General features: G+C 37.7%; 1 long non-coding RNA gene across 1 annotated transcript in view; it reads right to left on the reverse strand.

The window, feature by feature from the left end:
* LOC112962841 overlaps nucleotides 1–12,326 on the reverse strand; it is a 48,086-nt gene extending 35,760 nt beyond the window's left edge. The window contains exons 1-2 of the long non-coding RNA XR_003252422.1: nucleotides 12,241–12,326; nucleotides 11,275–11,349 (exon numbers count right to left, since the gene is read on the reverse strand). This is a non-coding gene — a long non-coding RNA (uncharacterized LOC112962841). The remainder of the gene's footprint in view (nucleotides 1–11,274; nucleotides 11,350–12,240) is intronic.
* Nucleotides 12,327–16,803: the final 4,477 nt, after the last annotated feature.

A 16,803-nucleotide genomic window follows, 5' to 3' on the forward strand; every position in this document is an offset into this window, starting at 1 on the left:
CAAACAGCGGAGGGAAGGAGCATAGACCATAAAATAGCCATGGGAACCATCTTTCTAGTGTTGTACAGTGAGGTAAGAATATGAGAGGTCATGTATCAAAATGGACAAAGGTAAATATAAAAAAAAACACTTTCTAGCTGACATCCCACAAATCACTCTTCAAAACTGAAATCTGGATATGATTTTTTCTATTCTAAAAATTATGACTAGCCAGTTTTTGATCTGGAGCGGAAGTTTCCATGCATTGCAGCCAGATAAGTTTTCTTTTTGTTGTTGCTAAACCCCTGGCAATAATGGCAAGGTCAACCATATATTATTGCTTGAATACCCAGTATCATAACCTTTGAAACAACCATTTACTCTCTTTCAAGAGTATTTCCTTTATAAGGTATGACTTTTAGATTTACATATGCTAGGCTGTCAACCTGAAATAAAAAGTGTCATAACAAAACATTACAACTCTTGAGTAAAAAGGGCTTGGCTCAGTCCTCAGCCTTACATATCTAAGGTCCCTGGGTGGAATAAATCCCCAAATCAACATGCTGCTGGCCCAATTTGTTTCCATATCTTCTTTTATATTGCTTTACAGAGTTCTGAGCACCTCTATGCTCTCCTTCCCTGCAAGTGAAAAGTAATTGCATTTTATTTGCATTACACCTGTCAATGATCATAAAGTTTTTGTACTTTAGTGAAACAAATGAAAGTGTAGAGAGACGCACATAAGTGGAACCTTTTGCAAGGTCCAGAGCCAGCATTCTCTACACACAAATACTATAATACCTATAACTGACTTTTAAAAAGAGGTTATAACAAAGGAGACAAACCAGTATGATCATTAATTTCAATGCTACTGTAGTCCTTGCATGTGGATATTTTTGAAGCATCCCCCAGTTTATTATCACCAACAGAGATTAGCACCCATGACATTTTATCAAGAAAATTAAGCATGGAAACAGCATCAGTCTAGCTACTAAAACAAAGCCATGCAGTAAATAAATAAACTGAATTACATCATAAATCTGCAATAATAAAATGCAAATAGCAAATTATTGTTATGGTTATAAACCATCTAACAGCATTCAGCCAAAGAGTTGGCTTGGGAATAGTTTTTAGAATTGCTTCAGCAATGAAAAAAGCAGCACCCTGAAAGAAGTCATCTAACTAGAGAAGGCAAGTAACAAATGCACACAAATTGAGATTCCTCCCCACTCCTCTCTTGGAGACAACATTTCTTGCCCTTACAATTTTATCATAAGTCTCACTATTTTTAGAGCTTTTCTTAAAGTCTCTGCTGCTGGACTCTTAGCATTCATTTTAAAAGAAAAGCTTTCCCACTCCCCAGCATCCTGAGAGAAGCTAGAAAACATGAAACAAGTGCACCCTACAGGCTGAAAAACTAGAAAGAATAAAGGAAATTCAGTCTTGTTCTTTCGTAAAAGCTCATGATTTCTGAGTTGATTCCTCAAGTGGTAGGAGCTAAACAATGTATTTATTGCTCATGGCTGACTTTCCACTGGAGTCTCTCCAGAGCAGATGTAAAGCACATCAGCAGTTTTACACAGAAAAACATACAATGCCACTTTCACTGCTCTGTCAGTGGATATTCTGGCTTTTCAGGAACACTAACCCAGCTTCTCTTAAAAGTCATACTTTTAAAGAGAATGCCTCACCATCTGAAATAAGAATGAATACTATTTCATGCATAAACTATTTTTGTTTTACAACAAAATAATTTTCTTTTACTTCCCTGAAAAGCCAACTTTTCTGCAAATAGAGTGTCTTTCACGCAAAGATAAAACAAACAGTTATGCCACCTGCGATAGAGATGTAACAGGCATTAAGAAGGAACATAACATCAGACTTCCTTAGGGAAAAGATGATGCTTTTGTGTTTCCCCCTAACATAGCTACTTGCTTTTAATTATACAGGCAATAGAAATTTGAAAGAAAAAGTTAAATATACTATCTACCTATACATTATTATGTGATTGGACAGTTTGTTTGGTTCTTTTTTCTTTTTTTTTTTTTTAAACACCACTAGATGGTGCAAACACATAAGTAATTTGCAAATCTGCAGTGCTCCATTCCCTGCCCACCCAAAAAAAACCCCAAACAAACAAACAAGAAAAACACCACATACTCGCACTTGGCAACAACAGGAGACAACAAACAACTGGAGACCCAGGAAGCAAACTTATCCTGTATAATTTATATTTCTCAGAATAGGCTAGTTCATTTAGACATAGTAGTTCACTCCCCTTCTTTGACATATCTTTTAAACAGGAGGGAACAATAGTTGCTTGCCTGAAGGAAAGTTAAACAGCAATGAAATTTCTGACTAGGAGCTATAGGAAGAGAAAAGTGACTGATCACTGCAGATCAGGACACCCAGAACTATATTCCTGGACCTAGGAAACCCAAATTCAGCTCCCTCTTCTGCTCAACCAGGCACACCCTATAACAAATCTCTTAACCCCATTGCACCTCAGTTCTCATCTGGAAATAAAATGATGAACCTGTCAGTACTTGCAGCCTCAAAGGGATGCTGGAAGGATAAATACATTTAAAAGTTATGTCATATTCTAGCACTGATGGATTTTAGTAGAGCTTTGACAGGCACACACAGAAGGCTGAACTTTGGCATTAACTCTCCCTTGGCCTATAGTACCTTGAACAGGCACATCTTGATTAGTTTTGCAATGAGCTGTGATGACTTTCAGAAGGTTCTTACCTGCTACCACAGAGAATCAGACTCAGTTACTCAGGAAATGCTTCTGCTGTGCCCCTACATCTTCTTCTAGGGCCTACTTTTTCATCTTTTGAAGCTTTGGGTTTTGACAAAAGTCTTATGGGTCGTGTGTATTACCCTGCAGCTTAGATTTCTTATTTATTGCGACGATCCTGGTGGTCAAGTGTGGCTGGATTTTCGTTTTAATAATTCTGTCTAAATATTTATCAAGACTTCCAGGAATCATTTATTACAAATTACTTAAGTAAACAGCTAAACAAGACAAAATGATTTTGCCTGTGCTAAAGGAACAGGCTAGGAAATTCTAAGCTTACTATACTCACATCCAGCAGAACTAGAAGCATGCAGTGTATGTTATTCCAAAATACACTTTCTATGATCATCAGTAAACAGATTATAACCAAAGTCATGAGTAAAGTGCATTTAAGCCTACAAGAAAAAGGAAAGTAAAATGTTGGGTAGCTAATGTTAGAAATAAGTCATGCGGACAAGGTAAATTTTCTTTCAGCTAGTAGATGTCAAACTTTGATTATTTAATTAATAAGCTATGTGAGATAATGCACAGAAAGCACACACCTTCATTTCACAGGGAAGAAACCTCCACCCAGCCATAAATACCCTCCATAATAACATAAAAGAAAAAAATGCCAAGTAACACACACGCCTATGAAATAGACTAGGAACCACTGCAGGAACTATGAGAAATCCCCTACAGAACACACAACTGGGAGGAAGAATACTAGTTTAGAAAACAGGTTTGAAAAAGAAACGAGGCTATGCCCAATACATTGGTACCTAAGACCTGAAAACCAAAGATAAATGAAAAAGCTCCATCCCAGGATGTGTCCAGAGTGGGAAGAATTCCTGCAGGAGGCAACAGGGCCTCTCTCAAACTAAGTACAACTTTGGTGAAAATATTGTCAAGGTGCTGGTGTGGGATACAGGAGAATCAGACTTGTGACCTTCCCTATAGGAAAGGGCACTCTTAGGACACATACGGTGTTAAGCAAATGCCTTTTATTACTCTGAATCCATTCACTGTTTAAAATATATATATATATATATATATATATATAAAATTATCAGGTCTGTAACTCTGCCAGATTATCGAAAGGAAACAGAACTGGCAACACCAGAAAGGTACCACAGGATTTATTTGGAATTAGGTATGTAAGATTCAAGTAGAAGAGAATCTTTCTCATTTAAGGATGTTCAGAAAACAATACAAATATTAAAGGAGGGCACATCTACAATGCAAGGCCTTTGCCAGCATAGCAAGTGGCCTATTTTTATATATTTTTTATATATAAGTGCATATCACTAAATCAGAAGAGCTGTTGTCTAACCCCTCTACTGAGAGGCAATTTATCCTGAAATGAACTATTATGCTACCTTCTTAAGTATCTTAAGTAGAGCTGATACAGTCACACACTTTTATGTTGGCAAAATTATTTTTACACTGGAGAATGTGCCAACTTGGGGATTTTGCCAGGCCAAGCCTAAACTTAAATCACCCTGCAGAAAAAAAAAAGAAAAAAAGTATTACTTAAGGCTGACACAGTCACATTGTTTATGTCATCCACTCTCAGAGAGCTAAAGAACATACTATAGTATAACAAAGCACCACCTTCAATACCTTCATCTTGAAGTACTGCAAGGCGTGCCAAAAACCACTTCCCTAGCTCAGAACAAATCACTTCCTCTGAGAAGGAGATGAAGCCATCTCAGCAAGATCTGTCTGTGGTAAGATGTTAGATACTTCAGATGCTAAATTAGATGAGAACCCAGTTCTGATAGGCTCCTTCCTTTCCTAATAAAGTTGCTGCCACTTAGTTGCAGGTTGGTCTCCTTCCTCCTTTGTTCTAGGACTGCCCTACACAGGGAGGCAACCCATTCTTACAGCAGCCAGCGCCTCAGCACTGAGAGCGGGGAATGGGGGACCAAGGAAGAGAGAAGGAGCAGGGGACTCCAGACCACTCCGGATCCCAGGCTCAAGCTGACCCCTGTAATCCGTTGTGGAAGGTTATCTTTGTTGCACTGAGTGCATGACTGCAGGCAGTTCTTCTCAAATCCCAACCTGCTGCTGTGAAGATCAGCCTCCACTTTACAAAACTTTAGGAAGTGCCCACCACAGACAGGGTGCCATTTGTGGCCATTCCATGGCAGCATGGATCCAGCTGTGACCTAGCCTTGCAACCTAACGGAAACTGTACCAAAGCCTGTTTCATGACCCCTCAGGCCAACTGACAGGAAACTACATCCAGCACATTAGATCAAACAGAGGTTGGAAGCCAGAATGTAGCGCTTGTGCTTCTACCAGACATCCAACCCCACCCACCCCCCCCAAAAAAAAACCCATGCACACACAGAAGATAAGCAGGATAATAATTCTGCTGTCTTCATTACATACAGGCCACTGCTGAGAAGTGTGGTGTCTCATAAAAGCAACCAAGGAAACTTCAGATGAGAGGTTAGTTTCATGGAAATCTGTGCTTTGCAGAAGGCAGAAACAAAGGAAGGAGGAGGGTCACAATAGAGACCGCAAGGAGTTCTGGAGGAGGTACAGAATTTGAAAGCCTGCATTTGTAATGTTCTGATCAAGTTCATAGACCCCAGTCAGAGAAGTTATTACCGCACATTTTTCAGGAGGTCTTTCATAGTTGCAGACCTGATGAATCCAGGTACCAGAAAATATTCAGTAGCCAAAATGCTGATAATTATCTTCACAGCCAAGGCTTAGTTACTCACATGGCATCTTGTACTCTAACATCAGAGAGTACACACTGAAAATACTTAACTTCAGAAAAGCCCTGTGAGATATGGAAGATCAGTTCAACAGAGGGAGCCTAAAACTGAAATACTTGAATTAAATGACATAACTGTCTGCCATAGCAAAGTCTGTGGCAGAATACGAAACTGAATCCTACTCTCTGAAGTCCCAGGCTTGCACTCTGAACACCCTTGTCTTCTGAGGTTGAAAAAAATACTTTTTCTTACCTTATCTCTTTATTGCTAGAGAGAGCAATAGAGGAATACTAGAATAAATGCACAGATTCTACCAGAATACTAAATTGGAAGTTGGCATGAAGAACTGAAGGAAAGTGTGATTTGTCTGAAGATAACTTCATTTTAGTTGTTTGAATAACTTTAAAAAGAAAATTTCTAAGTAGATTTAGGCATGAACTGATGAGCTTGCATGAGGAAAAGTATTCCTAGAGTATTCCTTTCTGGAATTCAGTAACACTCTTGTGCAAGAAAGCATCTGGAAAGCAGAGAAAGTCACATGCAAGTCTTTGACTTGCAGGTGACTGAAGTAATCTGATGCAGGTCAGTGAATATATGAAGAATTTAGTCCACAGCTGCTTATTGGTTTCTTCGCCAGGCTGAAATCTTGACTCATTTTCTGGTAGACCTGCCATCCTTACAGTCATCTTTTCCACTGCTAGCTTAGGTAAGAGAACAGAGAAACAATAGTTTTACCAATTGCTTTAATTAACAAGTCAGTAGATTTATTTAATCCAGGTAAGTGCTATTCTAAGAGCCATAGTGTTCTTTAGAAAAAGAGATATTAAAGTTAGCATAGCATTACCTAACAGGCATTTGCCCAAGAACATTGCATTCACATGTTTTAAAAACACAAAATTTGTTCTGCAATAATTTATGATTCTGCAAAGTGACAAAACTAATTAACTTCGTCTACTCATTTCATAGAATGAATCAGAAATCTGCAAAACAGAAAATATACCTGGCTTTGCTTGAAAGATTACATCAAAAACAGGGTATTCTCCAACTAGGGGATGCTGTTAACAGTAACAGTCAAGTAGATTTAGGGACACCAAAGAGCCATCCGTATACAGGTAACTATAACTTTTACTTTGAACAAACACAAATTAAATCTACTTAATTTAATTTCATATTTTTTTCCAAAAACAGTACTACACAAGACAAATAAATTCATCCAGAACCTGTAGAGTTTGAGAAGAGTTTTGAGAGAAAGTTATTCTTTCTGTCTAGCCAGCAGTACCAGTCTTGGTGATTATTATAATCAGGGATTATTTATTTTTTCCTCCTAAAGAACTGAGAGGGTGTGTATACAAAAAGCAAAGTCCTACCTAGCCAAGGGGGAAAAATTCAAGGATACACACAGAATACCAAAAGGTAGTAGACATTATGCTGTACCTACCTTCACTGGTACAGGCAGTGTCTAGTTTGTTCAAATATCCACTGAGAGACACAATAAGACTTGCTGACTATGGATGAAAGTTACCTCTTATAATACTTTTTCATTCATGCTATCAATAGCATATTGGAAACCCTTTACGAGCTACAACAGAATGTAGGGAAAAAAAAACAGGTTACATTTGTATTAACTAAACAGATACACAGCTTTTTCACCATGACCGAGTGCAATATTATTGGCTATTATCTCTGGCATTGCTTGAAAGAGGCATATTATCTCTACATTAAATATATAATATAGGAATTATTTAATTGAAGTTCAAAACTAGCAATTAACAGAATGTCTCTTATTATTTGAATCATCTACTGGGAAACAATAAAAAAAAGTTTTCAACTACAACTGAACTCTTTACCTACAGTTGAAGAACAGGGCTAGTCAAGGGAAGAGAGCCAGCTCCCTGAGTTTTAAATTAACTCATATTTTTAATTAAACTGAAATTTACAGTGGGATTTACATTAAGAGGCAAATCCTGCAATAGACATTGGATTTGTCCGATTCCCTAATTCAGACGGCAAACAGAAGTAGTTTGATGATAAAGCCAGTAAAGCGAAGTGCTACATCTACTGCAAAGGCACCTTTGTCCAAGTTTGTCCCCAAATTAAGCCCATTTACTTGGAGTAGGGGGTTGCTGAGGTATTCACTGACATTGGAACTCTGCTAGTTTTTCCATGGCTCCTGAAGTTGAAAGGAAATGCAAACAAGATTTATACCCTCCCCTCAGCTTTATTCACCTTATTATAAGAACACTAGAGAAACAGGAAACAGTTGTACACTGGGACAAATATACTTTGCAGGGGTTTTTTTTATATCTATGTTTATAACCTGTCTTTCCATTTAAAAGTGGTTTTGACCACATCTGCAGCCTTAGACACACGCAAAAATTTAGTAGCAAAAACTGATGACGTATAGATAATCCCGAATTAATCACAATTCATTAATGGAACCTCAAAATACAACTGAAAGCTAAGCATTTGGACAAGCAATTTACATTGATCCCTTTATGAAGGGGAAAAAAAATAAAGGACTTCTTGCTGCAAGTTTTCTGTTTTGGTACATCTTCATCCCAGGCTCTGTCAAGCATCTGCTTGCTACGTTTGTTACAAATATCACATTTGGTCACTTCATTTGGTCACAAAAAAGCCCTCCACACATTTAGTTAAAACTTTTAAAAAGTTCACTTAAAAAAGAGGGACCATTTGTCATGGTCCCAACCAATGACAGGTTGGTAACAACTGTGTCTTTTTAGTTCCTGTTACAACCGAGTATATTTACAACATGCTCCAGGAAGAAGATTATAAAATGGCAAAACTACCCAGATACGAAGACTATGCTTCATATCCTCCTTTGCATGAGAGAAAGTTTTTTCCTTGCCTTCAGCAGAGAAATTGGTCTGCTATGAGTATCTTTATTCAAATGAACACAATCACAGACAACACATTTACTGATCTAGGCTCCTGCTATGTACTCAATATCTGTGCTAGTAAACAGAAATATGCCTGTCAAGTCTCTGCAGTAAAACCATGACTGTTTCACTAATCAGACTTAGGGTTTCAATTACATTAACACCCTTAAAAGAAACCACACAAAAAGATGCATAAAAACAAAGAGCTGTTGACAGCAGATACCCTCCATCTCTCCCTGTCCATAGCACTACTTTTACAATGCTTAATACTGTGCATCAGCAGCAGATTGACGACACTACCAGTACTTTAGCAGCTCTGTCTTACAGCAGCATGGCAAAAGGCATCATGTCATAGCATTAGTCAGCATTTATACAATAGTGCTAGGATCCCACCATTTTAAATGCAGAACACCGTAGGCCTTTTTGCTATATTATTTTCAGAGTAGTTTCTAGAAGATCATGAACCATAACCATCCTGGAATAAAGGAACATTCATACCCTTAGAGAACACATTGTTTCAATATGTAATCTACTGTTTGCTAAAACATACTCTTGCAAAGTAGGATTTTTTTTTGGTAAATCCAATCATGGCCAAAAAAAACAAACCCAACATGACAAACTTAAGACCTTGGCTCAAGACAGCCTTTATTGCCCAAGAATTTCTCCATGATTGGTCAAACGCACATTTCTCCAAACATTCTTATCTCTTAGGTTCTTACATATTTCAAAATGATTCTCTTTCTATTCTAAACTTTAATATATATATATGCCTCAGATCTTCAATCGCAATCTCTTAGGAAAAAGAAGGGGAGAGGGGTTGGGTTTAAGTGACTGTTTCAGTAGCTCTTCTGAAACAGCCCATAAAGTGTCATCTCAATTATGACTAAGGTGTTAATTAGGTAGCCAGTCAGTGTTAACTGATGTGAATTGATTTTAATTGAAAATACATTTTATGATACCACCTCACTCTTCTGCAAGCTGCCTAGTAACTAGAATTGTTAATACTTGTTGAAACATATATTTTTATTCCATAACCTCAAAGACTTTGGCTCTTTAGCATGACTTTAGCACGACACAGTCCAGAGATAAAGTGATTAGTTGCTACTCATGACAACAGCACAATTGTTTGAAATAGATGGGTGAAGTGACCTGGAAATACTGTTCATTGCTGACATTAGAAACTATTTAAATGATCTAAAAACAGCAGAGATAGCTAGTCAGTCCTCTCTTTCATTTATATGGACTATTTCAACAAGAGGAGTTGAGACGCTGTGTATTTATAAGCTAATTTATGACTGAGCAAGCTAGAACTTAAGAGGTTCAGGCGTAAGCCACTGAATTTTGCCCCATTTAAAGCAAAAGCAAAATGCCTCCTCTCTTGCAAGTCCTCAGTGAAAAAGAGTTCAGGTTCACAGAGCTTAGTAACTTAAGACCTTCAATTCAGGATTGTAATGAAACCCTAAGTCTTTTCTACAGAGGATCAGGTTTATTGTCACTGTCTTGCATACAGGTCTCTCTGCAACAACATTGCTGCTGAACACAAGCACAGAAAAGGGCTTCCTTCAAGTTTAGGACAGAAAATAACATGAAGACAGGGGCATGCTAATGTCATAACTTTTAAAGAATGAACTCCTCTGCTCCTCCCCTTGAATCTGCAATTAAGATGTTTCTCATAAGCCTACAGTTAACTACTCATACAGTGCTGCCTATTGATCTAAATCAATTGCCAAAATCTAGTACCATGAAGAAAAGCATTTTCTTACCAGCACAAATATGTCAGAAGTTAAAAAAAAAAAAACTACTAAATAAAAATACGTATGCTATTCTTTATGAGTCATGAAACACTGATGTCTAGCATGACCATAAATTGTTCACATAAAGATATCACAAGTGTGCTTGCCTGCAAGCACTGACAAACACAATCTTTAGCCATCTTTGACAGACTGGAATATTAATAGCTGCCAAGCGCTCTCAAATAACTAGTTCTACCTTGGGCTCCTTCTGAAGGAGCAAAAGACAGCACAGAGGATCCTGACAGATAATAGATGCCAGAAGAGACATAAAATTGCTATCTGCCTGATTAACATTACTTGTACAGAAGAGTTCCACAATCCAGGTCCAGCATATTCAGGCACTTAACTTCCCACTATTTAAGCAGGATGCTCAAATACCTTAGTAGCTCTAGACCTCAGTTGCTTACCTACCATACAGAAAATTTATCTTAGGATACCCTACCTTTTGTTAGTTCACAGCAGTGTGGAGCAATACCCATGGATACAGAAGTACTGCTGAGAGACCCTATGGATGCGGAGGGAATGAAATAATAACCAGTAGGAACCATAAGGATTTTCACAGGCATGGAAATCCCTGCAGCTGACTTCTCTTCTAGCTTTGCATGAGAAGAAGCAAGTGGGCAAAGCATGTAAGAGAGATTTTTAAAGGAGGAATGAGAGCTCTATAAGAAACAAGTATGTCAGCAGTAATAAGGGAAAAAAATAGCAGAATACACCATCACCACCTCTTTTTTCTCCTACAGAGACGCTTTATATTTGATAGCTGCTATGTAGCAGCATGTATAGGGGAGCAGGCAGAGGTGATCAAGGTAACATGAAATACTTGGGGTTCTTCACAGAATAGCAGCCAGAACAAGGACAGCACACTGCAGGAACCTTAGATGGAGTTTAGTAGCCTATGACAACTGTTCTAGACTAACAATCACCTTCCCCCTGTGGATTTGCCTGTACTTCATTTTATGAGTGTGAAGGTAGGAAGTGCTCTACATGAATCTGACACACATTCAAAGAAAACTCACCTGACTCACTAAGCCTAAAAGAACACAACACCATTCATTAATTAGACAAAGTCCCTGACCAGAGTTTCTTACCCAGCTGTGGGACATTCAAAGGCAATCAGATTAACCGTAGCTCTAACCACATTCAGATTCATTTCTGGGCAGCCACTGAGATATGAAGGAAACAAATTGTTACACAGAAACTTTGTGCACAATCAGCATACTAACTCTTGCTCTGTACTTTGATATCATGATGGCAGACACTTAGTCATGACTAAAACGAACTACACAGAACATCAATAAATTAATGAAGTTCTACCACAGAAGCGAAACCCTTAAAGCTCAAAATACTCTTTAGAAAGCTGCCAACAGGAACCAAGGAACAAGGCTAACATACTTCTGTGGTTATTTTTTGTTCAGACACAAACTCTTTCTCAGTAAGACTATTTCAGGAGCTCCTATATCCTTTAAGAAATAATCTGTTAGTTAGTTATCATTTGACTTCTCCATTGTAACAAATGGAAAAAGTCAATTTCATTCTTGATTCTTTACTCCTATGCCCCTGAATGCCTTTCTTTTCTGTCCAAAGTAGTTTTGTTTGCTGTTTTGTTTTTATTTCCCATGCTGTATGAAGCAATCCTTTTCTAGAAACAATGAGCCATGAGCTAATGTATTTATTATTCCCAGTATCACTGTGTTTTCTTTGTGCTACATCCTTCAAGAAAAATCAGGTTATTTATTCTCTGCAGGACACCATCAAGTTTCCAGTGTTGGACACTGTAGTAAGAAACAGTACCAGTTTTAAGAGTGGTTTAAAGGACTTTCACACCTTTATCAGCCCCTTCCCATAATTTGCCTGTCTCTTCAGCAATCTACTTAAGGTGAGTAGTGACTTATCCCCCTATTTTGCTGTAATATACAACACACGATTAAGAGAACTAGCTATACCTTATCAGCAGAGGTCATCTTTTGTATATAACATTAAGTAGTGAATAATATTTTGCTGCCTATATGTTGACTATGATTATTTGCTTAAACTTTCTTCAAAGCCATACTCACCGTTATTCCTTGCAGTCCAGCTGTTTTGCCCTGGATGAATGTTGAAATCCTTCTCTTTTAGCAGGATCTCCACAGAGGTCCAGAAATAGCGGAGCACTGAGCCTGTAATTGTAAGGTGATTAGCATCAGCAGTGCTCAGTTACAATAAAGAAACTGCTATACATGCTACAGCTTTTTCAATTTTTTATTTTTATTTTTTTAAGTTTGTGCTCCCCTTTCATGTTCTTTCTGCCTCATATCCATGCAGTGGTGGACTCAGAGCTATTGCATATAGAGCTTTCATGCCATTTGCCACAAAACTGCAATGAAGCAAAACTTAAAAAATTTACATCCAATAATTTTCTCAAAGATTGACTTCGTCTCTAGTTATTGAAACAATAAAAGGTTATGCTACAGAGGATTTAGTTTTAGTACATAGTGAAGAGACAGGTGAACCTGTCATGGACTAGAGAACTGAGCCACATAATTCAGTTGAAGTTAAATGGAAGAAAACCCAAGCTAAGGTCTGTAATTACAGTTTTTAGTTCCAAAAAGCTAAACCTGCATGAGCCCATCCAGATTTCATCATGTTAAAGTTTATTATACTTATTTTGAAACCTCAAGACTTCCTTGTTCATTTTTTCCCACTAATTAAAAAAAAAAGGCAACATGTGCCAAATGTTCTGTATAAAAAGAATACTGTACTGAACTTTTGCTCTCTGATGACATATGATGACAAGGTTATACTGTTTGCCAAGCATATGGCAGTAACTCTAAAACTATAAGGCCACGGAGGTAAACCTGATTCTATGATTTGGAGATAAATATCACAATACCAACACAGCGAGAAAAAAAAAAAAAAAAAAGGTCTGAACAGCTGAGAGGATAGAAATACAGTTCTGTTTTGTTTCAACACAGTTCAAAGGAGGTATTGATTAAAAACAAAAAGAACAGTTCTTTCAGAAAATATGGAAATGTCCATTTCTATTTCACATAAAGTAGATAAGACAATTCCCTTACGTGAAGGCACATGAGGAAAGGGGAATGCAATGCACTACGATACAATGACTATTATATTTTAACAGAAGGCGTGTCCTTAAGAACAGCAAATTATGCAGAGAGTACATTTAGGAACAATTTTGCCAACTAGCAGTCAGTGGGAGTATCATTAGTTTTGTTTAACAATACATTAATGCTTAACCAAAAGTTACAGCAAGACCAGAGCCAGCTGTAAGTATTTTTAGGTGGGCCTGCAAAATAAGTTTTAAGGCTTTATGCAGGTAAGCATTTCTCACCAGCTTTGGAGAGAATGAACAAGCCAATTCTCCACTTTCTTAGCTTACAGGTTATCTATAAGCTTAGATAATCATCTGTGTGTCTCTGACACATGAACTATATCATAAGTTATAACTATACCATAACTTATAGCAATAAAACAATCCAGTGGGCACCAACAAGACTAAAACCATCAGCTTCCCTATACAAATAAGTAGCCAGCTGATGGTGAGAGGTGGAATAAGGGCAAGACAAAAGCAAGAAAAGAAGAAAGAAAAAAATATATATATATATACACACACACACACCCCTTTTTCCTTGTATCAGTCACATCCTTATCACTGATTTCCCTCCCAAAAAGCCATTAGCAAAAAAAGGATCAATTTATGAACAAAGGTTCTAGGATCAAGGAGGAAACTAAATTAAGATTGCGAAAACCTTGGAGAATATCATTCCAGGAACTATTTTAAAACATAGAACTATATATTCAAGAATACTATTCCATATGCTTCGAGAATCTAGTCCTGGCTAAAACATACAGGAAAAGACCATTTATGGAATATACTATCTTTTTACTAGGGCTTTTGAGAGACATATGGCACCTAGACTGCTGCTCAGGTGCACAAAGCTGATCTCCTGGCAAACCTTACCACACCTTCTCTTGCAATGACTAATTCATCTTTCTGTGCTCCAGGAAAACCATAAATGCTAACAGTCCACTCCTATGCAGACATCAGTCACACATTTCTGCAGAAAGAAGGCCCTGGTCATCTTCCACTGCCAAGAACAGAACCACCCAAACCAAAAAGTGATTATATATATATATATATATATATACATACATACAAAGCAAAAACTTTGGAGGTTAGCATTTTCTTTTCCTTCAATCACATATCTGTTCTCCAGTCTAGTCCATTGCCAGTTTTACAAGAGCCCAAAACAACCAGAAGCACTGAACTCTCCCAAAAGAGGGGGGTGGGGGTGAAAAACTATCTAGTTTGTCAACACTGAATGAGTTTGTAGACTTCCTTCATAGGAGGCACTGAATTTGCCTCAGCAACAGAGCACATTCCATGGACAATACTGGTTCAGGAATCCTTGATTTCTCTAGCTTAGAGGACTTCAAGATTGTGAATAACTGCCAAAGGGATAAATTCTGACCAAATAAGTATTTCAAAGAGTCTTAAATAGTCTTAACAGGCTTTCTGTAAGTATCTAAGAGTAGCTTTGAACCCCTCTGTTAGACATCTCAGAGTTTGAAGAGCCTAGGGATCAGTAAAAGCATGACTCCATCAAAAGTATCTCAAGTGGAAAAAGAGAAGGGGTGGGAGGGAGAGGTACATAGATGGAGGGGACATCGAACAAGACTCTTCTTTGTCTCAGTGAGCTACACTCAGTAAGCTGCTCTATGAGACACAGCACAATATAAAAGGAAGCGGAAACCAGCCATGTGCCCACTGCTTTCACACTAGAAGAGTCATACTGCAAAGGAACAGTACTTTCAGTGAAGGACCACCTGTACAACCTCCCATTCAGGCAAGACAAAAAAAGGGAAGAAAAACTGCATCTCCTGCTCATATGTTAAAAGAATAAACTCACTGAAACAATTATTCAATATTTCATCTCATTGATATTGTACACATTTTTAAGTTGCTTTCTGCTTACAATTATGGGCCATGAAGGTATTTTCCTCTGTTTAACCTTGTTATCTATACAACACACAAAAAACAAACAGCTATCACCCATGAAGGCTAAATGACCATCTTGTGCCATGAATATCAAATTCCTCCTGTTGACATGAAACTCCCACAGAGCACAGAAGTTAACTGTGAGCTAGCAATGTCTAAAAGCAGTTGTCCATCATACAGAAGCCGCACCACAATGCATATTATGCCTCTAGATAAGTCATCAGGAAATAAGGTTCTCTTCTGAAAACAAAAAGGATATAAAATATTTAAACAGCAGAATTAGAAAGACAACAATACCCTGATAACTTAAAAGAGATGTTTTAGCTTAAAGTGGAGTCCTTCAAAACTCCCTATAGACTAGTCTATAACAGAACACACAGATTCTAACTTTTTTAAAAGAATACTATCCAGCCACTTGTGACCAGGAAGCTAAAACCACAACTTTATACCCACATAAGCAATAGAATATAACATGCAAGAATTTTTTAGTGTTTACAAGCTTGACCTCAAATTACTGCTTGAATAAATTAACAAAATTCAATACTTCTACATCAGTTATACTAAAGAGGCTGATACTATATCTAAATATAAAAATCCTTTCCTTACATATTTTAGCAACCATCCCTTCAGACTGACTCCTCCAAACCACATTTTCCCTCTTTATTGATGCTGCTTTCCTGGGGTGGGGGGGTGGGGGGGGGCAGGCAGGACTCCCTTCCTTCTACAAGTTAACCGTGTGCAGGTGAACCTGTAGAGATCATGAGGCTTGTTACCACAATCTAAATTTCTACCAGCTGCTTCACCAGGTGTGGGTCCATCAGCAAACAACCGCATACTTTTTTTTTTCTTTTCTTTTTCTGGTTGTACTAACCATGAAGACTAACTGGCCTTAAATCTGAATCTGACTATGTATGTAATCCCTTGAAGCACTGCTCTGTTGCTAGTAAGCTAGCAAAACAGAGGACAGAATGACGTAGCACAGGGCAGGGCAGTTGTTCTTGTCATACAGAAGGGGTGCAGCACCTTATAATGTTACCCGAGTGACATTTGAGATCATCTACTTCCTGCTGCATAAGCTGAGAAACATCCAAATAATTTCCCCATGTTCAAAAAATTTTCAGATCCATGCACTTGTGACTAAGTTCACAGAATGTTGACAAATTAATCCAAAATCATTTTTTCCTTACTCATTATCAGGCTTTCCTTGAAAAAACATTTACTGCTACATAAAGTTATCAACAAAGATAACTTGTTCAAAGATAATTTTCCATATGTCTGATATTCATCAATGGGTATAACAGCATTTACAAGCAGCCTGTTACTCCTGCAATCTGTTCTGTATCAGCGTGTTCATACGGCCTGTCATTGTCCAGTAAGAAATGAAACACTGCAGCAATCAGCTGTCATTTCACAGACTGTTTTTTAGCCCTTGGCACTGTTCAGAGACCAAACACACTGTCGGCTTTAAGAGTATGCCCGAGAACATTGAAAATACATATTTCAAGTCTCAGGTTAGACTTACCAATTCTTGACTCTTAAAAAAGAACAATGTTTGGCTTTTCACATAAAAATGTGGCTAAAGAGTTACAGTTTCTTTTCAAGTTCCTGAAAAATACCTCTG

The sequence above is a fragment of the Apteryx rowi genome, unplaced genomic scaffold (genome assembly GCF_003343035.1).
Source record: "Apteryx rowi isolate R43461 unplaced genomic scaffold, aptRow1 scaffold_156, whole genome shotgun sequence".
NCBI lineage: Eukaryota > Metazoa > Chordata > Aves > Apterygiformes > Apterygidae > Apteryx > Apteryx rowi.